General features: G+C 49.7%; 1 pseudogene; it reads right to left on the reverse strand.

Annotated features, from left to right (window-relative positions):
• Positions 1 to 10228: 10228 nt before the first annotated feature.
• Positions 10229 to 26542, reverse strand: part of LOC138085564 (zinc finger protein 658-like) — a 43406-nt pseudogene continuing 27092 nt past the window's right edge.

The raw sequence follows: 26542 nt of genomic DNA on the forward strand, positions 1-26542 counted from the left end.
ACTATCACCCCGCACGGCAAGCCCTGCGCTCGGGGATGGAGAACCGTCTCCTGCTCCACCTAGTCACCCCCATGGGATGCAGGAACGGTCCCTGAGCCCCAGTGCCCAGGTGTGACTTGGTGCTCCCAGGCCCCAGGGGCATCTTGTCAGGGCCCAGGATGGTGGCCCTACCTTGCTTCTGGACTCCCGGGGCTGTCCTTCACTTTGCCCAAAGTGGAGGGGACCATGCCACCCCGCCCTTCCTACTCAGGTCTGCTCTCCGGCTGACCCAGGCTCTGTGTGCAGGCGTCTGGGGGCTTACAAGGCCTGATTTGAGATCCAAGGGGACCGAGGAGAGTCGGGGCAGTTTGCTGCACCAGTGGCCTGGTGAGGGGAGCTGGCCGAGAGCTGCGGCACACACTCACGCGTTTTGAGAGGAGACAGGAAGTGGTATCTGCCTCCACGCCACTTCATTTTATTAGAAAGAGAGGAGAAAGACAAACAGTGGCTTCTACAAGGGCCACACAGGTGGCAGGAGGCAGCCGGGGGAAGGGGGATACACACTGCTCGGCTGTAAGTAGCCCCCCTGATGATGCTGGCTCCCAACCCCCACAGGGTGGCCCAAGGGTGGGATGAGTGCCAGTGAGTTCCACTGGCCTCAGCCCAGGTCTCCACCTGCTGCCCTGGGTTTTGGGACTAAAGCCCAGGGGTCTTTGGGGGTGAGTCTTGCCTGCTCTTACCCTCCTGGCATAGTTCTGGTTGAAACCTGACTTGTCATGAGATCCCTTTAAGCCACCACATACCCTCAAATGAAGGCTCTGCTATAGCCATGGGGCCTGTCAAACAGTGGTTTTGGGGTGGTGCTGACTTCTTCAGGGACCTGCCTCTGACCTCTCACTTCCAGGTCTACCCAGGGGTCGACTTGCCTCTGGAGTCCAGCTCTCTCCCGTCACCACCTCAGACAGACCTTAGTGTGCTTTGCCCTGTCTTTTTGGAGCCTACCTACAGGGACCCCAGAAGCCCCAGATCCAGGTGTGTGTGAGTGAGCGGTTGGAGGCGGTCACAGTGGGTAAGAGCTGGTGGGGGCCACAGCCCAGCCCAGCCCAAGCAGTGGAGGCTTGCAGCCCCCTCCCTGCCACCCCCGCCCTCCCCAGGTTGCACACCCGTGGGCCTGATGGCAGGCAGGAAGGACGGCTCTCCTGGACTGCTGGGAGGAGGAAGGATGCAGAGATGAGGGGGAGGAATCAGACTTGATGTCCCTCACTGGGCTTGGCCTGGATTCTGGCTCCCATTCCAGGGACTGTCTGCTCCCGGGTAAGGGATGGGCTCAGGCCACGGCAGTGGGTGGCAACCCAGAGACCCCAGTGGGGCCCAGGGAAAGAGACAGGCTGAGAACCTGGAAAAAACACTCTCACTAAGAACACAAACAGGGCTCACCCTCTGCCAAATATTCCTGGAAAACGTTTAGGACCTGTATCAACATATGAAATCTCTATCAAACTTTTATTAATCGGAGCCCTTTGCTGTCAATCCCCATGTGACCCCTCTGGACGTTCCTGGGAGGGGCCTGAGCTTGGGTGACTGGGAGGGCTTGAGGTAGGGCAGGGCTGCGGCTGTCCCACAGTCAAGGCCAGGTTGGCTGCAGCTCCCCCGGCTGCAGCAACCAGAACCAGGCCCGCTGAGTGACTGAGACCCGAGATGGAGCAACGGTCGTGCTTCCGTGGGTCGTGAGCCCACACTTCCCATGCTCAGAGCAGCTCCTCTCACACCCCCACCTCCCCAACCCAGGACTGCTGTCAGCTGCTTCCAGAGGTTCTGGACTGTGCACAGTGGGGATGCTTTTATGGGGTAGGAGACTCATAAAGAACGAAAAGCCCCACTTAGGAGCTGAGAGCTGGGCTGGCTCCACAGTTAGGGAGAGGGAGGCTTAGGCAGGACTTCTGGGGGGAGGAGGTGCTCAGGAGGGAGCTTCTGGGGAAGGGCTTCCTGGGGAGAAGAGTCCATTCAGCCCCTCCTCTCTAGGACTAAGCCACTGGGACCCCTCAGACCTCGCTATCCACCGGCCTCCACCCCACTTCTTCCCATCCTGCACATGCTCCCTCCGTTTCCAGGCCATCACAGGATGGAAGTTTTCTCCTGTTCCTGGAGGGAGAGGGGCTGGGCTCATTTTGTTCTGGGAGAGCATCCCAGAGATCTTCGTGGGGTGGGGGGAGATGGGAACCGATGCCGTTATTCCACACAGCAAGATTGGCTGCTTTCTTTTTTTTTTTAAGTTAATTTATTTTTTATTGAAGGATAATTGCTTTACAGAGTTTTGCTGTTTTTGAAGACTGTTTTCTTAAAGACTGTATGTATGTATGTATGTATGTACGTATTTTTGCCAGCTCTGGCCAGGGCCAGGGAGATGATGTTGCATGAGAACAGCCCCCACCCCCATCAGGGTCACCCCAGCTGACTCACAGCTCTCTGAGATGGAGACGGAGGGAAGGAACACTGTGTGGTCCCCTCGGGTTCTGTCCTGGCCCCAGCCTCCAAGTGCCTGAGGCTGGGTCTGTTTTGGGCATTAAGGTAAGTGCAGAGTTGCAGCGGATGGGAAGCATGGGGCGGGTGCGGTGCTGTTTTTGTGATCGGCAGGGCCTGTGTGTGCCTGGGCCCCTGGGGAGGAGGAGCCTGAGACAGTCCCTCTCACTGAGACCTTCCTGGGTGGGGTGGGGGCACAGAGCAGCCCACATTCCCTTGACCCCCACAGTGCCTCCCTACTTGGGTCTTTTCTTCTGCTCTGGGGGATGTGGGCCGGGCAGAAAGGTAGAGTGCAGCCAGGATTCAAGCTGGGGGCTGGGGGTTATTCAACTGATGGCCTGCTCCTCCCCCGGCCCCAATCCCTGCTTTGGGAGTTCCTGAGACTCAGTGGTCAGTGAGACCTTGGACTGTGGATTAGAGGGCCGGCCTGACCAGGACAGAGCTGGGGGTGCGACACTTAAACTGGGGCTCTCTCTTGAAGAAGTTCTGGGGCAGTTAACGGTAGAAGACCCCCCTTCCCCCCCCCACATCCTGCAAACTCCACACACACAGGGGTGGTCGGGGAGTACAGACACAGTATGTCGGTGAAGGGATCCTGTTTCCCTTTCCACCCATTTCTCTGGGATCAAAGTCTTTCCTCTCACCCTTCTGAAGGCCACAGTGGGGTGTCAGTCCCCAGCACCTATTAAGCACTGACAGTAGGCAACACCCCAGCAACGATGACCAGGAGGAAGGAGAGTCCTGGTGAGAGAGGTCCTTGGGTGGACCGGTGGGGTCTAAGCCAGCATGCTGGTCTGCACTCCACCTCGTTACTCATTTACAGACGGGGAGAGGGTGCATGCCTTGGGGTGTGCAGGCATTTTTCTGGGACAGACGCCTTCGGCATACGGCTGGCAGGACAGCACACCCACAGCAGCAGGCACTGTGCCTGCGGTCTGCACAGAGACTTACATTAAACTTAAATCTGCAGCTCCAGGCCCACCCTGCTCACAGCAACCTCATCCCCTTTGTCCAACATCCCTGGAACCAGGTGGTGGGGAGGCTCCCAGAGCAGCAGGGAGGGATGAGGGGCTTTGGGATATGGAGAGTCCGCAGAAGAGGGAGGGGTGGGACAAGGGGAGGGGCTTGGGGGGAGTCCTGGGAAGGGGGCCGTGCCAGGAGACCCAGTTTCAGGGGCGGGGGCCTCCCAAGAAGGGGGAGGGGCGGAGGATCCCGCAAGCCTGGCGGTGATCCCAGCCACATCGGTGGCCACAGCAGCTGGCCAGGGGCGGGAGTGGGGCTGGCCGCCAGGGTTCAGATGTTCTTTGCCGTACAGTGGGACGTGGTGTAGGGGTGGAGCCACGGACAGTGCTGACCGCCAGCTCAGCCCTGAGCTGCAGACAGGGGCCCTTTGCCTCACATATCAGGAGGTCCTGGAGACCCTGGGAGGGGAGGGGCTTGCCTGGGACTGGGAGGGCGTGTTCCAGACCCCAAGCCCAGCGTCCTGCCTAATGCAGAGCGAAAGGGATCCCTCGTTATCGGGGCTGCCATCCTACACTTCAGATCCTGGCTGGGTGCCGGGGAGAACCGGAGACCTTGGTCGCTTTCAGGAGCTTCAGCTGAACTCAGAAGTGATGGGCCCTGCAGGAGGTCCAAGTGACCCTTGTCCCAGGATTGACTCTAGGAGGGAACTGCCATCCTAGACCGGAAGCACAACCTAGACTGGGGTCTAGGCTGGCTCTATGACCCTCCTGTCCCCAGCCAGGGGCGGGAGCAGGCCTGGCCTGGACATTTGTCTCACTGAGTAGGCAGAGAAGGGGTGATGCCTCCCAGTAAAGTGAAAGGCTTGGTCCTGAGCTTGATGGGGCACAGCCTTCTCCCTGACCCCTGGGCCTGACGGAGGGTCTTCTCAGGCTGTTAGGTGAAGAGGGCTTGTGCCGGACCAGGAGAGGCCCTTCTGCTTTTGTCTCCTGCTCTGTCCCCACACTTTCTTGTCCATCTGGGCAGCGGCCCTCCCCAAAGGACATACCTGCCCCAGGGACCTTCCAAACTGCTTGGTGCAGGGCTCAGCAGACAGGGTCTGGGGAGGGGGCCCCAGACATGGACACTGGCTTTGAACACTGTTCGTAATGCTGAACATGCTGCGATCTATCTCACAGGTAAGGATACAACTTCAGAGAGGTTCAAATAGTTCGTTACGCCCAGGTAGTGACAAAACCAGCTTCAGGCTCCCTCTGGGCCCTCTCACCTGTGAGGTACAGGGAGGTGGCTGGCGGAGCCACAGCTGTGAGAATGCAGGTGCGTGCAGGTGTGGGGAGAGAGCAAATTTGACAAGATGGGGCGTTCAGGCTCTCGCCACATGTTTTGTAAATGATGACTGCGTAACAGCCGAGCTCACTTGTAGCCCTGCGCATGCGGGCCACGGGGCACGCGCTTGGTCATGGCCTACTTTGTGCTGTAGAGATATGTGAGCTCCACCTGGAAAGTGGCGGCACTCTACTGCTTCAGCGCAGCTATGTCCACTGGGCCAACCAGGAGAAGAGAGACTATAGCGTGCCTGCAGCTATGGCTGCAGCGTCAGCCAGGAGAGAATGAATGTGTCTGCAAATCCTAGGGCTCCTCAAGTCTCCTTCCAGCCTCTTAGCTCAGGCCTCGCCTACCCTGGGTTCAGCAAGCAGTGCATATGGTGGGAACAGCAAGACAATCGGAGTCACGAGCAGGATCAGCAATACAGCAGGTAAGGCTGGCATGTGGGGCTGTGTTACCCCTCAAGCTAAATGCTGAGACACCGGCTAGGTCCTGGGTGCCGGGTGGAGGGGTGGTCTGACTTTGGGGATTTAAGGGCCTGAGAGCCTTCTGTGGAGCTGTGAGAGTTTCTGACGAACATGAGTCTTGTTGACCCCTCTCCTCACCCACCCACACTCCTGCAAGGGATTCAGAACCTGGAGGGGAGTGAGGAGTCAGCAGGCCTCACCACCCCATGACCCAAGCGCTCTGCACACGTCCCCATCAGACAGACAAACCGAGGTTCAGAGGCCGAGCTACCAGCCTGGGCTACAGTGAAGGTGGTGCTGGATAGTGAGGCCAGGCTGGCCTTGGATGCCCTCCCCCTCCTCCCACCTCATAGTCCCCCCGACCCCACTCCTCTGCCAGCATCGCATGCAGCCTTGCAGAGGAGCCTTTAGCCTGCAGTTCTCCTGCCCCATCAGTGCAAGGGAAGCCTGCTTTTGTCCTGGCATCTGCATGGTGTTAAACACGTAGACACTGTGTGTCCAGCTGGACTTGGACGAGCTTCTGGCCACACCCTGGCCCGCCCACCCACCCACAGCTTGAGGTACCCCTGAGCTGGTCTAGAACCCAGAACTTTCCCAGTGGCTGTGTCTGGAAGGTGTGAGGATGGTGGGCAAGTAGTATTCTACCTGTAGTGTGCCCAGGACCCTCATCTTGCTCAGTAAGTGCGGGCAGGACACAAGACTATCTGGCCCTTTGGTTTGTCTGATTTCACATTTGGGGGTTGGTGTATCTCGTGAGGACTCAGATCCTTGATTTTGCTGGGCCTGAGTGGAAGAGGTAGCCTAACTGAGCCATCAGGGACCAGACAGTCCTGGAGAGACCTGTGTCGCTCCACTTTGAGACTGAGGCCAGGCCCTCCACCCATGCTGCCCCAGCAGCTCCCAACCCTGAGCTGGCCCCTGACCTCTGACCTCTCCAATCTGGACCTGGGCAGCCTCTGCTTCCTCTAGTCCCTAGACACAGACCACATAGGGGTGGGAGCTTGTTCCGATGACCCTCCTCCCTGCCCCATTCTGTCTTCTGACCCCCTGCTCCGTTCTCTCCCTGGTCCCCCTCCTCTCTCTTCTTTTCTCCCTCTCCCTGTTTCTTCCTTCCTCCCTTTTCCCTCTCCTCATCTTTTTGCTCCTGCCCCCCAACCCTTCCTCACCTCCCTCTTCCTCCCTTCTCTTCTTGCCCTATTTCCTCTGCCCTTCTCTTGCCCTGGCCCGGGGCCTAGGACCCTCCTGCGTGGTGGAGGGCTCAGACAACGGAGTCCCTCCCCCTCACTGTGGAGTGCCCCCACCGACCCCAATTCTTACTGCACACCTACACATGGGGTGCACAGATGCCTGCTGCAGAGAAGCAAGTTGATGTGGGAGACTCGGGGGATGGCCCTCATCCCAGCATGCCCAGGCACGGGAGGATAGCCCACTCTCAGCCCAGACTCTCATGTCCCTTGGAGACTGGGGATAAATCAATTGCCATGGCTCATCCTTGAGTAGCCTTCAGAACCTTTGGCTAATGTTAGAAACTACTTTATGTGCAGTACGTTTTGAAAACATCCAGGAAAAGGGATGTTTGTCAGTGTTTAAAGGCCACGTGACAAGCCTCTGCTTCATGAGCCTCTATTTCTCCCCACGGCTGAGCCCGCTCCAGGATCTGACAACGGCGCTGCCTCCCTGAGGGGCATGGCCACCCGCCCAGGGCCCCCGACTGACACGTGTCCTGCCCTCTCTCCTGGACGCAGGCCTGCCAGACCACCTCCACCTTCAGGATTGGGAAGGGCCAGGAGTGCACACTGGCTCCGCCCACTTTGGCCCCGCCCACTTTGGCCCCGCCCACACCATGGAAGCGCCCCGCCCCAAGCCTAGTCCCATCGGCATTCAGAGAGAGCCCGCCCACCAGGGCCCCATCCTTGACCTGGCCCCTCCCCAGCCCGCCGAGAGCCCGTCTGCAGCCACCCCAGCCGAGAGCCCTGTAGACTCACTGCAGACTCCCTGGAAGCAGGAGTGGATGTTGGGAGCACCAGCTGCGGGTAAGGACAGTGCTGCTGCTCATGGCAGGTACGGGGGCCACTTACTGCCTCGGTGACCTGGTCTTGAGTCTGTGGGGCACACAAGTGCTGACGTTGGGGCGCAGATGGGGTAGGGGAGGCATTTTTCGTAAGCATGCAGTATTCATGAATGTCCGCCTTATAAAGAGACCTCAGCGTCCTAGGCCCCTCGGGTCTTCGGAGACCTGTGTGCTTCTGCCCTCACTGAGATTGGCAAGGAGCAGAGGGGATGACAGGCGGACAGGCTGCACCTGCTCCTCGTACACTTGCTTGTCGAGCCCGTCGGAGCCTCCAGGACGGCTGCCCATCGCCTGGGGGCTCCTAGGCTGGGGTGGGCGAGGGTAAGATGGACAGGATGCGGAAATACCAAGCTCACCAGCGGGCAGCCAGCCGAGGAGCAGGGGCCCAACAGAGGCTCACTCCCAGGAGGACAGCGCCTTGGCCATGTGCGAGGCTCCCTGAGGGGCTCCTGCTCCCGGGAAGGCTCCGGTGGTGGGTCCTAACTGTCTCGGCAGTGTGCGTGATTTATGATATGATTTTGTGATATGCAGGTTTTGCACGTTTTGATTCCCGGCTACATTTTTTGCGACGGTTGTAGCTGCTGCTGTAAATAGTGTTTCTCTAGTATTTTCTGTTTGCTCCTGTATAAAATCCAAATGACTTCGTATATGGTCTCAAATCCATGCACCTTACTAAATTTCTTTAGAAACTCTCCAAAGACATAGGGATTGAAAAAATTATCTTGTGATATTAACTTCTGATTGAATTGTTTTGCAGAGACCTTGGCCTGTATGACACATGGTGTTGGAAATTGTTTCTTATGGCTTAAGAGATGGGGAATCTTTATGAAGGCTGCCAGCACCTGGGAAGTTTTGCTGCTGCCGCTGCAGCAAGAGGGCCTCTGCTCCCTGGGCAAGCTTGCTGCTGCTGCTGCTAAGTCGCTTCAGTCGTGGCCGACTCTGTGCGACCCCATGGACTGCAACCCACCAGGCTCCTCCATCCATAGGATTTGCCAGGCAAGAACACTGGAGTGGGTTGCCATTTCCTTTTCCAATGCGTGAGAGTGAAAACTGAAAGTGAAGTCGCTCAGTCGCGTCCAACTCCTAGCGACCCCATGGACTGCAGCCCACCAGGCTCCTCCATCCATAGGATTTGCCAGGCAAGAGTACTGGAGTGGGTTGCCATTGCCTTCTCCACTGGGCAAGCTTACGTGATGCCTTTTCCATCCGTACGGGTCCTCTCTGCTATGAGTTCTCTCGGAGTCAGATATTCCTTTTTCTTGGACGTCTGGCCAAAATTTGCCTGATATATCTCTCCTTGTGTTCTTGCTTTCAGCTTCTCTGTGTTCCATTGTTATATTGTGTTGCCTGAAAACAGCATAGAACTGGGAGTTATAGTTTTTTGTTTTAACCCAATACGATCCTGTCTTTTAGACGTTAAGAACAGCCCAGTATTTATTGTGACTATTGATATATCTGGATTCGTTTCTTTCAATTTGTCTTTATTTCCACTTTAATTAGTTCTGTTCTACTTTCTTGCCTTGATGGAGATTTTTGTTTTAATACTCCCTCCCACCTGTATTGATTTTTCTCTCTACAGTCTTGAAATTTATACATGCTGATCCTAGTCCTTCAATGCTGCCTCTGGGTCTGTTTAACCTGACTATTAAGTTAACAGAGACTTAAATATTTGATTACCTCCAAGGCAATAAAAGTACATTAGAATGTTTTAGCTCCAGTCATAGTTTTCCAACTTAGTATTACTGAGTGTCTTAGTTCTTTCTTTAGCCTCACAAATTAGATGTTGTTTTATTGTCTTATGGGCAGTGGTTGTTTGGATTCATCCCCATATTACTGTTGTATCTGTCGATCATTTCTTCTTACACACTGGACTCCTTCCAGGATTATTTTCCTTCTTCTCAAAGCACATACTTGAATTCCTTGAGAGCCAACTCTGGTGTGAAATTCCCTCCATTTCTGTTAATCTTGAAGTGATTTTATTTTCCCTTTGTCCTCGAGGAGTAGATTTGCTCATTACACAATTCCATGTTGGCATTAATTTTCTTTCAAAACTTTGTAGCTGTTATGCTAATGAGCTGAATCTATTGCTGCAAAACCAATTACATCAAAACTTAGCTGTGCTATGTCGGTGCTGGGTCGCTTCAGTCGTGTCCAACGGTGTATGGCACTGTGGACTGGGCTCCTCTGTCCATGGGCTTCTCTAGGCAAGAATACTGCAGCGGGTGGCCATGCCCTCCTCCAGGGGATCTTCCTGACCCAGGAATCAAACCTGGGTCTCCTATGTCTGCTGCACTGGCAGGCCGGGGTCTTTACCACTAGCACCACCTGGGAAGCCCTAAAACTTAGTCGCTTAACACAACAGTCATTTCCCATGGTTTCTGTGGATCAGGAATTTGGGAGTAGCTTAGCTGTTCTGTTCAGCCTTAAGATCTGCTGTGAAGTTGGATATTGTTTGAAGGCCTGGAGGTCTGCTTCTAGGGGAGGCCACACGGCTGTTGGTTAAAGGCCTCCGTTTCTCTCCACAAGAACCTCTCCACAGGCCTTCTAAGCCTTCTCCTTCCAGGATGGTTGACTTTCTCCAGAACTTGCAGTCCAAGAGACTGAGGTGGAAGTACAAATGCTCTTCAGGCTTTAGCTTTGGGAGTCACACATCATCACTTCCTCAATATCCTTTTGGTCACAGAGCCAACCCTATTCAGTGTGGCTGCTGCAGGCAAAGTCACTTCGGTCACTGCAACTCTTTGCAACCCTACGGGTCATAGCTCTCCAGGCTCCCCTGTCCATGGGATTCTCCAGGCAAGAATGCTGGAGGGGGTTGCCATTTCCTCCTCCAGGGGATCTTCCCGCCCCGGGGGTGGAACCTGCATCTTTTACGTCTCCTGCCTTACAGGTGGGTTCATTACCGCTAGTGCCACCTGCGACGCCGTTCAATGTGGGAGGGGGCTACAGAAAGGCACAAATGAAGTGAGGGTTACCGGAGGCCAATCTGAGGCTACCACAATAGCTTCAGTTGCTGTTATTTAGAGTTCTACAAGTCTTTCCTTTATAGGTGATTTCTCCTCTGTCTGGCTTCTTGAACGATATTCTCTTTGTTGTGGATATTCCTCAGTTTTACTATAATGTGTAGGATATGTTGTACACTTGTGGGTTTATATTTTTCATCAGTTCAGGGAAATTCTCTTAATATATTAATATAACCCTTAATGTTTGTTCAGTTCAGTTCAGTCGCTCAGTCGTGTCCGACTCTTTGCGACCCCATGAATCGCAGCACACCAGGCCTCCCTGTCCATCACCAACTCCCGGAGTGCACTCAAACTCATATCCATTGAGTCAGTGATGCCATCCAGCCATCTCATCCTCTCTCGTCCCCTTCTCCTCCTGCCCCCAATCCCTCCCAGCATCAGAGTCTTTTCCAGTGAGTCAACTCTTCGCATGAGGTGGCCAAAGTATTGGTTTCAGCTTTAGCATCAGTCCTTCCAAAGAACACCCAGGACCGATCTCCTGTAGAATGGACTGGTTGGATCTCCTTGCAGTCCAAGGGACTCTCAAGAGTCTTCTCCAACACCACAGTTCAAAAGTGTCAATTCTTCAGCCCTCAGCTTTCTTCGCAGGTTCCCAAATCAATCCTTCTCACTTTCTCTTAAGAGATTCCAGATAGACACAGATTAGATCCTCCCACTGTATCCCCTTGTGCCATTCAACCTCATTTTTGTGTTTCCCACCCTCTCTGATGCATTCTGGATAAATTCACTGAGTATGCCTTCTGCTTCCTGACTTCTCTCTTCAACTGTGTTTAATCTGCTGCTGAACCCAGCTACTGTGTGCACATTTCTTTAAAATTTCAGTGATTATATTGAACTTTTTAGAAGTTACATTAAAATATTCTATTCATTCCTGAAGGTTTGCTTTTATACTGTGTAACTACATCCTTTATTTTTCATTTTTTAAAAACATTTCACTTGAAAAATAACATCTGTACATAAAATTTCACAAAACAAGATTGTACAGCTGAAAGTTATCATAAAATAAATGCCTTTATGGTGAGAACATCACCCAGATCAAGAAATAGAATGCATCTTGCAGCCCAAAAGTATCCTTATGCTTCTAATAACTCTCTCTTTCTTCCTCCTTGTAATTCTCTGTAGGCAACCACTATTCCAACTTTATAATTTTGTTATTTTAAACGCCTACATTCTTAAACACCATAGTTTATCCTTGCCTGTTTTCTGAATTTCATGTAAATGGAAGTACACAGTACATGTTTTGTTGTGTTCAGCTTCTTTTATTCAATATTAGCGCTGTGAGATTCATGCATATTGTTGCTTGTTGTAATCTGTTTATTTTCATTGCTGCATAGTATTCCATTGTGTGAATATACCACTCTTAAAAATACCTTCTTCTGTAGCTGAATGTGTTTGTTTCCCTGTTTGGGTCAACTGTGAATAATGAGGCTATGTTTTGCCAAATGTTTTACTTTCATTTCAGGTTCAAAGGATTCATTAACCAAAAAAACAACTCATTACAAACAAACAATTTCAATATTTAATAGACAATTATTTAACTTAATTTCAGTATACAGTCATTAAAAGAAAAGAGAAATAGAAACAATAGAGAAGAGTGATAGCACATTTATCACCAAATTGGGCTGATCAACACCCAGACTTAAACAGCATGCTGGGAGTTTGTGTGTGTGTGTGCGTGCGTGTGTGTGCATGTGTGTGTGTGGTGTGCGTGCGCGTGTGCATGTGTGTGTGTGGTGTGTGTGTGCATGTGTGTGTGCCTGTGTGTGTGGTGTATGTGTGCACATGTGCATGTGTGTGTGGTGTGTGCACACGTGTGTGTGCGCGTGTGCATGTGTGTGCACACGCGTGTGTGTGCGTGCATGTGTGCATGTGCTCAGTCAGTCGTGTCTGACTCTTTTGTGACCCCATGGAGTATCACCTGCCAGGCTTCTGTGTCCATGGAATTTTCCAGACAAGAATATTGGAGATGGTTGTCATTTCCTTCTCCAGGGGATCATCCTGAACCAGGGACCCAACCCACGTCTCGTGTCTCCTGCAATGGCAGGCAGATTTTTTACCACTGTGCCACATGGGAAATCCAGCCTGCTGGGAAGTCCCTCGTTAACAGCAATCTGGAGTCCTGACTGGGAGAAGGCCCTGGGTAGGGTGTCCACTGCACGGGTGAGACTTCAAACTGCAGTGCTGGGGGCTCCCACTTATAATCCCAAGCTGCAAACTGATATCATTAATTTGTGTGCAAAAATGCAGCTCTGGTTTTACCTTAACGTTTTACAGGGCTGTCTGTTTTTATGTTGTGAGTCATACGATTTCGCTAAACCTGGGGTGCAGTTGGCCAGACCTCCAGGGGCTCAAGAATTCCAAGACCCACTCCCTTTCTTATCTAAAGTGCCACCTGACTAGGTGTGCTTGTGGGCAGATACGGAATCTGGGCAATGTCCACACAGGCCAGAATCAAGATCAGAGGTGTGCTCTTCTGCTTCTGAAGCCTGAACAAGACTTTCTCCATTTTAATTTCCCTAACCAGCCATGAACATAATTTATTTGTATTTCTTGTTGGACACGTGCATGCATTTCTTTTTATTAACCTAAAACTGGATTGCTGAGTCAAAGGATGGAGGCATATTCAACTTTAGCAGATAGTGCCAAACAATTGAACCAATTTAAATTTTTTCTAGAGTGCACAAGAATTTTCATTGTTCCATATGGCTAGTTTTTTTTTTTTTAAGTATTTGGTATTGTGGTGGATATGGAGTAGTATCTCATTATTATTTAAGCTTGCATTTCCCTTATGAGTAATGAATTGGTTATTTAAATATCCTCTTTTAAGAAGTGTCTATTGAAGTATTAGCCATTTCTCTATTGGGTTATCTTTTTCTTGATTTTTTTTGAAGCTCTTCGCATTTGTCAGTTTTGTGAGTTATATTTTCTTAAACTTCACAGTTTCTCACTGATTCAATGTGTGGGGGCTTAGTTGCGTCTGACCCTTTTTGGCCCCATGGACTGTAGCCTGCCAAGCTCCTCTGTCCACGGGCTTTCCCAGGCAAGAATACTGGAGTGGATTGCATTTCCTTCTCCAGGGGATCTTCCCAACCCAGGGATTGAACCTGGGTCTCTTGTGTCTCCTGCACTGGCAGGTGGATTCTTTACCACTGAGCCACCTGAGAAGTCCTGGGCCACCTGAAGAGTGTCTTCCGATGTCTTCAATAGTGTCTTCTGATGAAAAGAAAATTTTAATTACAATGTTCAAAATTTCATGTTTTTCCTCATGGTTAATGCTGTGTGTGTGTGTGTGTGTGTGTGTGTGTGTGTGTGTGTGTGTGTGCGCTTAGTCACTCAGATGTGTCTAACTCTTTGTGACCCCATGGACTGTATTCTGCCAGATTCCTCTGTCCATGGGGTTTCCTAGCCAAGTACACTGGAGTGGGTTGCCATTTCCCTCTCCAGGGGATCTTCCCGACCCAGGGATTGGCCTCGGGTCTCCTGCACTGCAGGCAGATCTTTACTGTCTGAGCTGCCAGAGAAGCATTAGTCTTATAGGAGGAGGAGAACGCTAAGCCAGGATATGTTCTGCACTGAAGCCCAGGGAGCAGTCCTTGCGTGGGAACTGGGGGCAGAGTTGCTGCAACCTTGAGACAAAGGACTGGCCATCCTGCTCAGATCCTCCATGGGCCCAGGCTCAGGTCAGCCTTGCAGTGGGGGCGGTGCTAGCTTCCCAGACCAGGCACTCCCACTTGGACAAGGATAACCCTCTTGAGAAGAGCAGCTGTTAACTTCTCCAGCCAACACTGACAGCAGCTGGCTGTGGGCACACCAGCTGCCACAGAGGCTCTGGGAGAAAACCAAGGGCATCGACCACATCCTTACTGCTCTTATTAAATCCACTCTCTCTGGCTGGCTTCCTTGAGATTCGGTTGGTCACACGTTCTTAGAAAATGTTGAAAAGGACGGTTGGTGGGATACTCCATGCTCCTGCTGCTGCAGTAGGCCCTAAGCCTGATGATACTCATCATGCTCGCCCTCCCCATGCAGTGTCCTTCTGACGTTTGCTGGCCTTTGTGGTTTGCCTGGGGGCAAGAGAAAACCCAGATTCTCATCCTTGAGAAGTATGAGACACTCCTCAAGCTATAGTGACTTCATTTGCCACTCACAGTCACAACCAAGCATTTGAAGAGCAAAGGACACCCCTGGGGATTGTCTGGGTCTAAACCATTGTTTCTGACCCTGCCTCCGTTATGTAGCCCCAGCCCAACTCCTCAGGATGATCAAGGTTCATTAGCTGTGTCAGCAGAGGTACTCAATCTGGTGGAAGCTATCACTTGAAATCTAGTGGGACTCTTACTGCACTCCCTGGTAGAATTCTATCTTTTCAAGACCTAAGATCTCTGCACCATAGAGCAGACATTGATTTAAAGTACGTGCCACGTGTAAAAGAGTCAGTGGGGATTCGCTGTATGACTCCGGGAACTCAAACTGGGGCTCTATGACAACCTAGAGATGCGGGATGGGGTGGGAGGTGGGAGGGAGTTTCAAGAGGGAGGGGACATATGTACACCAATGGCTGATTCATGTTGACGGATGGCAGAGACCAATACAATGTTGTAAAACAGTTATCCTTCCATTAAAAATAAATAAATTAAAAAAAAATACAGTACATGCCACATTCTGAGACATAGTGCCCCATCCTTGCAGAGTTTTTACATCTAAGCTGGTACGTCATCTGCATCTTTTGGAGGCCAGTCAAAGACAGCTTCTGACTGGTGGGAGAGGTGGTGGGTTCCATGTTTTAAAGGGGACCCTTTAGTGAGGGTCTGCGGGATCCTGTAGAGGTAAATCAGACATTGGTGAGCTTTGTGTTGGCTGAACCACTGCAAGTTGGAAAGGCAAAGTCAGTCCTGGTCAGAAAGGAAGCTGTCCAGTTGCAGGCAATGTGGCCCTGAGCTGGTAGGTTGCTTTCTTCAGGAGGTTGTGCAGGGTCTTAGCCTGGCCTCCCGTCGGCCTCCATGAACTCCCTGCACAGCGCTTGATGGTGGTTGAGTCTTCTGCAGTGGCTGCCCTCAGGTGGCTTCAGCATGTGACAGAAAAATCTCACAGCTTTGTGCCCTCTCCCCAGAACTCCTGCTTCCTACACTCCCAATTTGCTTCTTCCAGGCTCCTTACCTAGCCTAACTATTTGCTGCTCATATTTAGCTGGATTTCCTGCTGCCTCCATGTCTCCCTTATACTTTTATCTTGGGCTGCAAGGTAGATGGTCTTAGGAGGAGGTCCATGCATTAGGAGGTACCTATCACCACTGTTTGCAAGGTTTTCTCTGGGCACAGCAGCAGTCCACTCACTGAACCACCCCATCTTGATTTTCTCTTCTTTGTCAGCTAGTCTTAAGGGCCCCCAGAAGGCCAGGAGGGCTGAGGAAGCGCTTCTGTATGACAGCTTAAAGAACCCAGCTAACTGTTCCTGCAGCTTACTGGCCCCTCTGGACCTGCCTGATGGTGATTAGCAGGGCCCACCTAACCTTATGACCTGGAGGGCCTGGAGCTTGTCATTGGCAGTACGGGCCACATGGCCACTCAGATGCCATGCTTGGATGCTTGCTTTCTGCCAGTGTCTGGTGCATGTCAGGAACTGCAGAAATGGTGAATGAGAAGAGAACCTCCCAACCGGAGCTGATCCGATGTTCCTCACAGTGTCTTTCTGCACCTCATACCTCTCTGGTGCCATGGGATCTAATGAGCTCCACTATCCAATTGGTAAGCCTGGTTATACTACAGCTGGGACCTGACATAAAACCGTTTCCTCTCTGGGCTTCATGTGGTGCAGTCTCCCCAAGTGCAGAGCATGCTGCCTCCAAAAACCAGAGGGGCACTGTGCTTCCTTCTTGGTGGGAGGAGGTGTGAGGTGTAGTGTTTTACCCTTCAGTGTGGAAGAGAAACACCAGGAAGTCCCAATGGGGCCTTGTATCCCAGTCCAATGGAGAAGTATGAATCTCTTTAGGATTTACTGCCCACCCCCCCGCCCCCGCCACCCAACGCAGAGTGTCTTTCCAAGGATCCAATATGCTTGGCTTTAGGGAACCTGAAGAGTGACCCCCAGGTGGACATGCAGAAGAACCTGACTTGTTATAGGTCCCTGTACACTCCTTCTCCATAGGAAAAGCTGTATGGCACTTTGGGTTTCTAGCTGTCAGAGCGAACATGGACCCTGTGTTCCACATCCTTGAAAGATCTGGGTGTTCTCCTTCTCCTAAGATATAACTACTCCGTAAATGGTCATACATCCTGTTGGGAAAGACTGGAGGAGTCACTGCTGTACATGCTTGCCAATGTATGCAAGGTCCTTCATAGGACACAGGTTCTGGGTCTGAACACTGGCTTAGATCTGGAAGCAAGGGCAGAGATAAAGCTTTCCTCTGGGATAGCTGGCTCATCCTTCTTCTCATTCTGATTTTTATTTTTATTTTTCGGTTTGTAAGCTATCTATATTGCCTCAGAAACACCAAGTTCTTACCAAGTTCATTTCCATAGACACCTGAGGGTCAGAGCCCCTAGGCTGCCATCTGACCTTGCTGCTCATGATGGTACTTGTTCATCCTGCTTCTGATAGTCATGCATTGCCCTGACCTCCTTTTTCAAGGGCCCAACATCCCCATGGTTACCAGAGAGCCCAGTTTGGGAATAGAATCTCCTACATTTGGCTCTGCCCACAGAGGAGGGTGCTTTCTAGGTGGCTTTAGTGGTAAAGAATCCACCGGCCAATGCAGGAGACTTAAGAGATGTGGGTTTGATCCCTGGGTTAGGAAGATCTCCTGGAGGAGGGCATGGCAACCTACTCCAGTATTCTTGCCTGGAGAGCCCCATGGACAGAGGAGCCTGGTGGGCTACAGTCCATGGGGTTGCAAAGAGTCGGACACAAGTGCAGTGATTTAGCATGCACGCATGCATGCCACAGTGGAGAGCTCTCTGGGACACACCCTGGGCCCTTGATACACGCGGTGTTTCCGAATTCCTCCTGTAGAATGTGGCTGCTAGTGGTTTCTGATTTCATATAACTGACATATTCTAGCATGCCCACTTCTGTAAAAAGGACATTGGAATTTTGATGGGCATTTCATGTAATCTGTGGATCACTTTGGGTAGTTTTGGATTCTCCTGGGAATATTTTCTTAATAAGCTGCCTGTGCAACAATTCTCATCTCAGGGTCTACTCCTGGGGAGACTGGCCTAAGACAAGCTATTTTACTGATTTTATTTATTTATTTTTTATTGAGGTAGAACTCACATACCATAAAATTCACCAGTAACCATTTTAAAGTGTACAATTAGGGGCATTGAGTACATGCCTACAAATTACATCCTTTATACACTTGTGTGCCCTTTATAATAGATTTATAATTACTGTCTTATGCACATCTTTTCAGTCACATAGGAAAATAAGAGGAGTCACAAGCCGTAAGCCAGTGATGATGGCCTCTACGTTCACTGTGCAGTTATGACGGCCAGTGCCCTTGTTTCCTGCACAGCCTCGAACGACTGTCCAGCGTCCTTCCGTTGTAACTTCAAGTGGAGCATTTCTTATAGGCCAAGGCTACTCATAACAGACTTCCTCACCTCTGGCTAATCTGGGAATATCATTTTTCCTTCATTTTGAAGGACAATTTTGCTGCTATGGAATATTTTGTTGACACTATTGGTATTTAAATTTCAGTGATTATATATTTTTAATTCCCCAAGTTATATTTTCTGCCATCTGTGTTTACTTCAGAATATCCTGTCCTTGTACCCTAGGTTGCTATGCCATCCTCTTATCTTTCTGAATATATTAAATATACTAATGAAAGGCCTTCTAGGAACTGCTCTATGAAAAATTTTTATTGGAGTATAGTTGACTTACGATGTTGCGCTAGTTTCAGCTGCACTGCAAAATGGATCAGTTACATTCACATATGCATTTACACATACCCACTGTGTTTTAGACTCTTTTCTCATTTAGGCCATTCTAGGCTACCGAGTAGAGTTCCCTGTGCTGTAGAGTAGGTCCTTACCAGCTATATATTGTATATATAGTAGTATGTATATATATATCAATCCCATCGCCCAATTTATCCCTCCCGCCCAACCCCCTGATAATCAGAACTTTGTATTTTACATCTGTAACTCTATTTCTGTTTTGTAGGCAAGTTCATTTGTAGCCTTTTACGTATTTCACATATAAGTGATACGATATTTGTCTTTCTGTGTCTGACCTCACTTAGTGTAACAGTCTCTAGTGCGTGCCATGTGTCTGTGCTAAGTTGTTTCAGTTGTGTCTAACTCTGTGCGACCCCATGGACTGTAGCCCGCCAGGCCCCTCTGTCCATGGGATTCTCCAGGCAAGAATACTGGAGTGGGCTGCCATGTCCTCCTCCAGGGGGTCTTCCCGACCCAGGGATTGAACCCACATCTCTAATATCTCCTGCATTTGCAGGTGGGTTCTTGACCACTAGCGCCACCTGGGAAGGCCCTAGGTCCATTCATGTTGCTGCAAAAGGTGTTATTTTAAAATTTTTTATTGCTGAGTTGTATTCCATTGTATATATGTATCGTATCTTCTTTATCCAAGGAATTGGCCTATTATTCCTTTTCTTTCAACCTAAGTCCTGTTAATTTGCCTTCTTTATGCTGTTTCCCAACTGGTTTTTGGTTGCACACATGTCAAGTTTGTTTTTCTTATTATGCCTGTCTCTGTGTGTTGAATAGTAAAGGGTGGTTTCCACCTATACTCTAGCTACCATCTCGAGGCAGAGGGTCCTCCAGGCTCATTCCTCTGCTCTCCCAGGAAGCCACAGTCTGAGTTGCTTAGCTACCCGCCCATCACGGTTTCCTCAGGTCTTTCCATTGTGTTCAGTGGAAGCGTTGAATACAAACAGACCCTAAGTAGCAAGACTACAGGTATGACCAAGGAGCCCAGACTGGTGAACAAAAAAGGGTGTTGGTTGGGCATCCCCTGGGAGCTGACCAAAGTTGGGATGGGGCAGACCAGGCTGTGGGGAGCAGCTCACTGTCCACTGTGCTGCCTACTAACTCACAAAGGCTCCAGAAGCCAGAGTTGAAATCCTCCTCCGTGCAGGTGTGTGGTATCCCTGACACTGGCCTGCAGAACAGGGGGCTCCTCAGAGTGTCACCCTTGAGGGTCCCCTCCCACAACCCTTGCTGGGACAGGTGTGCACACACGCAGGACCCCTACCCAAAGGGGCTGACAGGGAGCTGCCCTGCACCCAGTCTGAGAGCTGCACATGCTGCCATTCATTGGATGCCAGGTACTTTGCTCACCAGTCCCTGTCCCGCAAGCACCCCTGCAGCTGCTCCTGCAGGGCCTGTCTGGGCATGAAGCTATGCCCTTGCAGTCCCTAGAGCCAGGCCTTCTAGGCCCCTGTGATCTGTGCACACTTGGACTCCTGAAAGCTTCCCATGCTCCAATAAGTGAAATGCTGGAAACTGCCAGATTCAATGTTTTTGCCACTGTAATTCAGCAACTCCAAGCCAGGTGTTGCTCACTTTGCAGCTGCCTACAGAAGGTCCTTCTGGGTATAGAAGTCCACTCACACAGACAAATTGGGAGGTAGGAGCTTACTCCCAGGCTGACTGTGAAAGGCCTCCTGGGCAGTGGGATTGCTCAGTGGGTTGTGACCAAGAAAGCAGCCTCTGATCTTACAGTGTTGGTTCTTGGAGGAACCTTGAAGTGTGAGCTGAGCTGGCAGGGGATTGACCAGTGCTGGGCTGATGCCCGGCCTCTGCAGCTAGGCCTCCCTGAGTGATGGTGCGGATGCACTGTGATGTTTGAATGATGATTTCATGTTAAATTTTATCAAAGGTGTTCAAAATGCTCCTACGTCTTTTCTTTTTTGTTCTTTTGATGTTAATTAATAGTTATGGTTTTTCTACTGTACAACTATCATTGCCTTTCAAGAAGTAATAAGAAAATGAACGGCAAACAAAGGAAATAAAGTCCCTTTTCAGAGAATTGATGATCTAACTCAGAAACCTAAGAAGAATCTACAGACAAATATTGCAACAGTTGGAGTTAATTGGATTTAATGGTTTGGAGATCAATATACAGAGTAATTGGGACTTCCCAGGTGGTGCTAGTGGTAAAAGACCCATCTGCCAGTGCAGGAGAGCTAAGTGACATGGGTTTGATCCCTGGGTCAGGAAGATCCTCTAGAGGGCATAGCAACCCACTCCAGTATTCTTGCCTGGAGAATCTCGTGGACAGAGGAGCCTAGAGGGCTACAGTCCATAGGGTCGCAAAGAGTCAGACACACTGAAGAGACTTAGCCTGCATGCATACATACAGAATAATTACACTTCTCTCTTAAATAGCAAGCAGCTAGCTGAGACTTTCAAAGGCAGCCACTGAGGGACTTGGTGCTCTTCAGAGGCCTTGTCAGACCAGGGGTCAAAAGTTGATTCCAAAGCCCACCGAAGGATGGCCCTACTTGGGTAGGGGGTGTGCCTGGCAACTGCACACCTAGGAGCTGGTGGCAGTGTGGTGCTATGGCATTACTGTAAGCGCAGGAGGCACGAACACAAGAAAGCCGCAGCCCATGTGTCTGCCTTCTCCGCACTCTGATTTGTAAGAAAATTTCATGATCAGTACCTAATGTGGCCTATAACAATTAAAAATGGCCTGTCCTGGAAGAGACTCACAGGCAAGCTGACATGAGACCACACACCGAGACAGGTGCCCAGGGAACAGCAGAAACGTAGGGTAGATGCAGGGAAGAAGCCGCTGGCCCAAGCCACCATGGCCCCTGCCCATAATGGTGAGAAGCGGCAGAGCTCTGGATGGACGCACTAGCCCTGAATACCACTGAGACCAAGGAGGTCCCCACAGGAGGGAGTCTCCCTGCCAGGCCTCTCAGGACTGCAGCTGTGCAGGCAGCAGGCTGAGTGGACAGCTGAGATGCTCTGCAAACAGAATAAATGTTTCACAGTCCTTTGGTGTTGGGGAAACAAAGGCCAGTCAGTGGGAGGGGTACTGGAGAGAGCCTCGGTGGGATAAGTTGAGGACCAGGAAGACCTTTCCAAGGGCCTTTGCCAGTTCTGGGCATCCTATCAGCCAGGCTGTGGCTTGGCTGCAAGTGGCTGGAAAAGAGGGCCCAGCAGAGTCCTGGCAACTTGTTGGGTTGGATGAGAAGCTAGAAGAGCTGCGAAGACAGTTCCCCAAATAGGGGAAATTCTGAAACTTCAGACAGCAGATTAAGGTCCAAGACAAAAATCTCAATAGACAAACTCATTTCCCAGCTGTCTTTGATGAAGAGACCTGAGTAGGCGTTTGGGGGAACATAGGATTTCTCTGAAGTTCCTGGAGCTGCAACCAGACTGCACAGAGCCTTGACCCCGGTAGCTCCCGATGGTCATTAGACCATGCCTGCTGTTGCCCAGCAGAGGGGACCAAAAGACCTGTAGCTTCCAACGTGCTTATGCAGAGGAATTTGGCATTCAAGCAAAACTTACTAGGCAGTGAGAGAGAGGATCAAGTACCCTCACTTCAGAGGGGAAACAGACAGTAGTTAGTCTTGCCTTTGCAAAGCATCCCTGAGTGTGAGGAAGAAGCCTGTGTTGCTAGCAGCCTCTCATTTCTCCTGCCCCCCAGGTCTGGGTGTCTCTTTTGCCTGAGTGCTTCCCAGAGCCCCCTAGTGCCAGGGAATTTGTCAATTTATGGGGGGTAGTGCTTAGAGGTCCAGTTGCCAAAGGACTGGGAGACTCAGACATCAGCCATCCCCTTGAACACTGGGAGGATGTCCCCTGCTTCATTCCTTTTCTCTTTAGGACCTCTGTCCTGTTGGGTGGGCAGGCCCACCTCATCTTGGTCATTTATATAAGCATTTCTTTATGGCCATTTATTGCCATACCAGTCCCCTTAACCCATTCCACCTGAAGCAATTATTTTCATATTTTCAAGGTACATTTTTATTGAAATATAACAATGTGTAAATTGTTATTCTGTGATGATGATAAAGTTAGATGTGATTTACATTTAAAATTAAGCATTACCATTTAAAAGAGAACAATTCAGGGGCATTAAGAACATTCGCACTATTGTGCAAAACCCATCTAACTGCACATGTCTTCATTACTCCAAAAGCATAACCATACCAATCACCAGTTGCACTGGGACATTACCTCATCCCCACCCTTCAGATGAGTTCAGTTCAGTTCAGTCACTCAGTCGTGTTCGACTTTTTGCGACCCCATGAATCCCAGCACGCCAGGCCTCCCTGTCGATCACCAACTTTCAGAGTTCACTCAGACTCACGTCCATCTAGTTGATGATGCCATCCAGCCATCTCATCCTCTGTCATCCCTTTCACCTCCTGCCCTCAATCCCTGCCAGCATCAGAGTCTTTTCCAATGAGTCAACTCTTTGCATCAGGTGGCCAAAGTACTGGAGTTTCAGCTTCAGCATCATTCCTTCCAAAGAAATCCCAGGGCTGATCTTCAGAATGGGCTGGTTGGATCTCCTTGCAGTCCGAGGGACTCTCAAGAGTCTTCTCCAACACCACAGGTAAAAGCATCAGTTCTTTGGAGCTCAGCTTTCTTCACATTCCAACTCTCACATCCATACATGACCACATGAAAAACCATAGACTTGACTAGACGGACCTTAGTCGGCAAAGTAATGTCTCTGCTTTTGAATATGCTATCTAGGTTGGTCATAACTTTTCTTCCAAGGAGTAAGCATCTTTTAATTTCATGGCTGCAGTTACCATCTGCAGTGATTTTGGAGCCCCCCAAAATAAAGTCTGACACGGTTTCCACTGTTTCCCCATCTATTTCCCACGAAGTGATGAGACGGGATGCCATTATCTTCATTTTCTGAATGTTGAGCTTTAAGCAATTTTTTTCACTCTCCACTTTCATTTTCATCAAGAGGCTTTTTAGTTCCTCTTCACTTTCTGCCATAAGGGTGGTGTCATCTGCATATCTGAGGTGATTGATATTTCTCCCGGCAATCTTGATTCCAGCTTGTGTTTCTTCCAGTCCAGCATTTCTCATGATGAACTCTGTATATAAGTTAAATTAGCAGGGTGACAATATACAGCCTTGACATACTCCTTTTCCTATTTGGAACCAGTCTGTTGTTCCATGTCCAGTTCTAACTGTTGCTTCCTGACCTGCATACAGATTTCTCAAGAGGCAGGTCAGGTGGTCTGGTATTCCCATCTCTTTCAGAATTTTCCACAGTTTATTGTGATCCACACAGTCAAAGGCTTTGGCATAGTCAATAAAGCAGAAATAGATGCTTTTCTGGAACTCTCTTGCTTTTTCCATGATCCAGCGGATGTTGGCAATTTGATCTCTGGCTCCTCTGCCTTTTCTAAAACCATGTTGAACATCAGGAAGTTCATGGTTCACATATTGCTGAAGCCTGGCTTGGAGAATTTTGAGCATTACTTTACTAGCATGTGAGATGAGTGCAATTGTGCAGTAGTTTGAGCATTCTTTGACATTGCCTTTCTTTGGGATTGGAATGAAAACTGACCTTTTCCAGTCCTGTGGCCACTGCTGAGTTTTCCACATTTGCTGGCATATTGAGTGCAGCACTTTCACAGCATCATTTTTCAGGATGTGAAATAGCTCAACTGGAATTCCATCACCTCCACTAGCTTTGTTTGTAGTGATGCTTTCTAAGGCCCCCTTGACTTCACATTCCAGGATGTCTGGCTCTAGGTGAGTGATCACACCATTGTGATTATCTGGGTTGTGAAGATCTTTTTTTGTACAATTCTTCTGTGTATTCTTGCCACCTCTTCTTAATATCTTCTGCTTCTGTTAGGTCCATACCATTTCTGTCCTTTATCAAGCCCATCTTTGCATGAAATGTTCCCTTGGTGTCTCTAATTTTCTTGAAGAGATCTCTAGTCTTTCCCATTCTGTTCTTTTCCTCTATTTCTTTGCACTGATCACTGAGGACGGCTTTCTTATCTCTTCTTGCTATTCTTTGGAACTCTGCATTCAGATGGGCATATCTTTTCTTTTCTCCTTTGCTTTTCACTTCTCTTCTTCTCACAGCTATTTGTAAGGCCTCCCCAGGCAGCCATTTTGGTTTTTTGCATTTCTTTTCCATGGGGATGGTCTTGATCCCTGTCTCCTGTACAACGTCACGAACCTCTGCCCATAGTTCATCATGTACTCTATTTACCAGATCTAGGCCCTTAAATCTATTTCTCACTTCCACTGTACAGTCATAAGGGATTTGATTTAGGTCATACCTGAATGGTCTAGCGGTTTTCCCTACTTTCTTCAATTTAAATCTGAATTTGGCAATAAGGAGTTCATGATCTGAGCTGCAGTCAGTTCCTGGTCTTGTTTTTGTTGACTGTATAGAGCTTCTCCATCTTTGGCTGCAAAGAATATAATCAATCTGATTTCGGTGTTGACCATTTGGTGATGTCCATGTGTAGCGTCTTCTCTTGTGTTGTTGGGAGAGGATGTTTGCTATGACCAGTGCATTTTCTTGGCAAAGCTCTATTAGTCTTTGCCCTGCTTCATTCCACATTCCAAGGCCAAGTTTGCCTGTTACTCCAGGTGTTTCTTGACTTCCTACTTTTGCATTCCAGTCCCCTATAATGAAAAGGACATCTTTTTGGGGTGTTAGTTCTAAAAGGTCTTGTAGATCTTCATAGAACCGTTCAACTTCAGCTTCTTCAGCATTACTGGTTGGGGCATAGACTTGGATTACTGTGATATTGAATGGTTTGCCTTGGAAATGAACTGAGATCATTCTGTCATTTTTGAGATTGCATCCAAGTTCTGCATTTTGGACTCTTTTGTTGACCATGATGGCTACTCCATTTCTTCTCAGGGATTCCTGCCCACAGTAGTAGATATAATAGTCATCTGAGTTAAATTCACCCATTCCAGTACATTTTAGTTCACTGATTCCTAGAATGTCGACGTTCACTCTTGCCATCTCGTTTGACCACTTCCAATTTGCCTTGATTCATGGACCTGACATTCCAGGTTCCTATGCAATATTGCTCTTTACAGCATCGGATCTTGCTTCTATCACCAGTCACATCCACAGCTGGGTATTGTTTCTGCTTTGGCTCCATCCCTTCAATCTTTCTGGAGTTATTTCTCCACTGATCTCCAGTAGCGTGTTGGGCACCTACTGACCTGGGGAGTTCCTCTTTCAGTATCCTATCATTTTGCCTTTTCATACTGTTCATGTGGTTCGCAAGGCAAGAATACTGAAGTGGTTTGCCATTCCCTTCTCCAGTGGACCACATTCTGTCAGACCTTTCCACCATGACCCGCCCATCTTCGGTTGCCCCGTGGGCATAGCTTAGTTTCATTGAGTTAGACAAGGCTGTGGTCCTAGTGTGATTACATTGACTAGGTTTCTGTGAGTATGGTTTCAGTGTGTCTGCCTTCTGATGCCCTCTTGCAACACCTACCGTCTTACTTGGGTTTTCTTACCTTGCACGTGAGGTATCTCTTCACAGCTGCTCCAGCAAAATGCAGCTGCTGCTCCTTACCTTGGACCAGGGGGATCACTGCTGCCCTTCCTGACCTTCAATGTGGGATAGCTCCTCTAGGCCCTCCTGCACCCATGAAGCCACCGCTCCTTGGGCCTGGGGTTGCTCCTCCCGGCTGCTGTCCCCGACTTTAGAGGTGGGGTAGCTCCTCTCGGCCATGCTTAGTGCACTGGTCGCTGGCCACCGGCCACAGCAACCACTAATTTGCCTTGTCTATTTGGATTTACCTCATGTGGCCATTTCACATAAAAGATATCACACAGTGTGTGTCCTCTTGTGACTGTCTTCTCTCACTTCACATGATTTTATTTTAAATTTATTTATTTTTAATTGAAGGATTATTGCTTTACAGTATTGTGTTGGTTTCTACCACACATCAACATGAATCAGCCATAGGTATCTGTATCTATCTATCTAGAGGTTCCCCGCCTTGACCCTCCCTCCCGCCTCTCCCCCCATTCCACCCCTCTAGGTTGTCACAGAGCACTGGATTTGAGCTCCCTGCATCATCTGGCAAATCCCCACTGGCCATCTGTTTTACATATGGTAGTGTATATGCTTCAGTGCTGCTCTCCTATTTCATCCCATCCTCTCCTTCCCTCACTGTATCCACAAATCTGCTCACTGTGTCTGCATTTCCACTGCTGCCCTGCATATAAGCTCATCAGTCCTATCTTTC

The sequence above is a fragment of the Capricornis sumatraensis genome, chromosome 9 (assembly GCF_032405125.1).
Source record: "Capricornis sumatraensis isolate serow.1 chromosome 9, serow.2, whole genome shotgun sequence".
Classification (NCBI taxonomy): domain Eukaryota; kingdom Metazoa; phylum Chordata; class Mammalia; order Artiodactyla; family Bovidae; genus Capricornis; species Capricornis sumatraensis.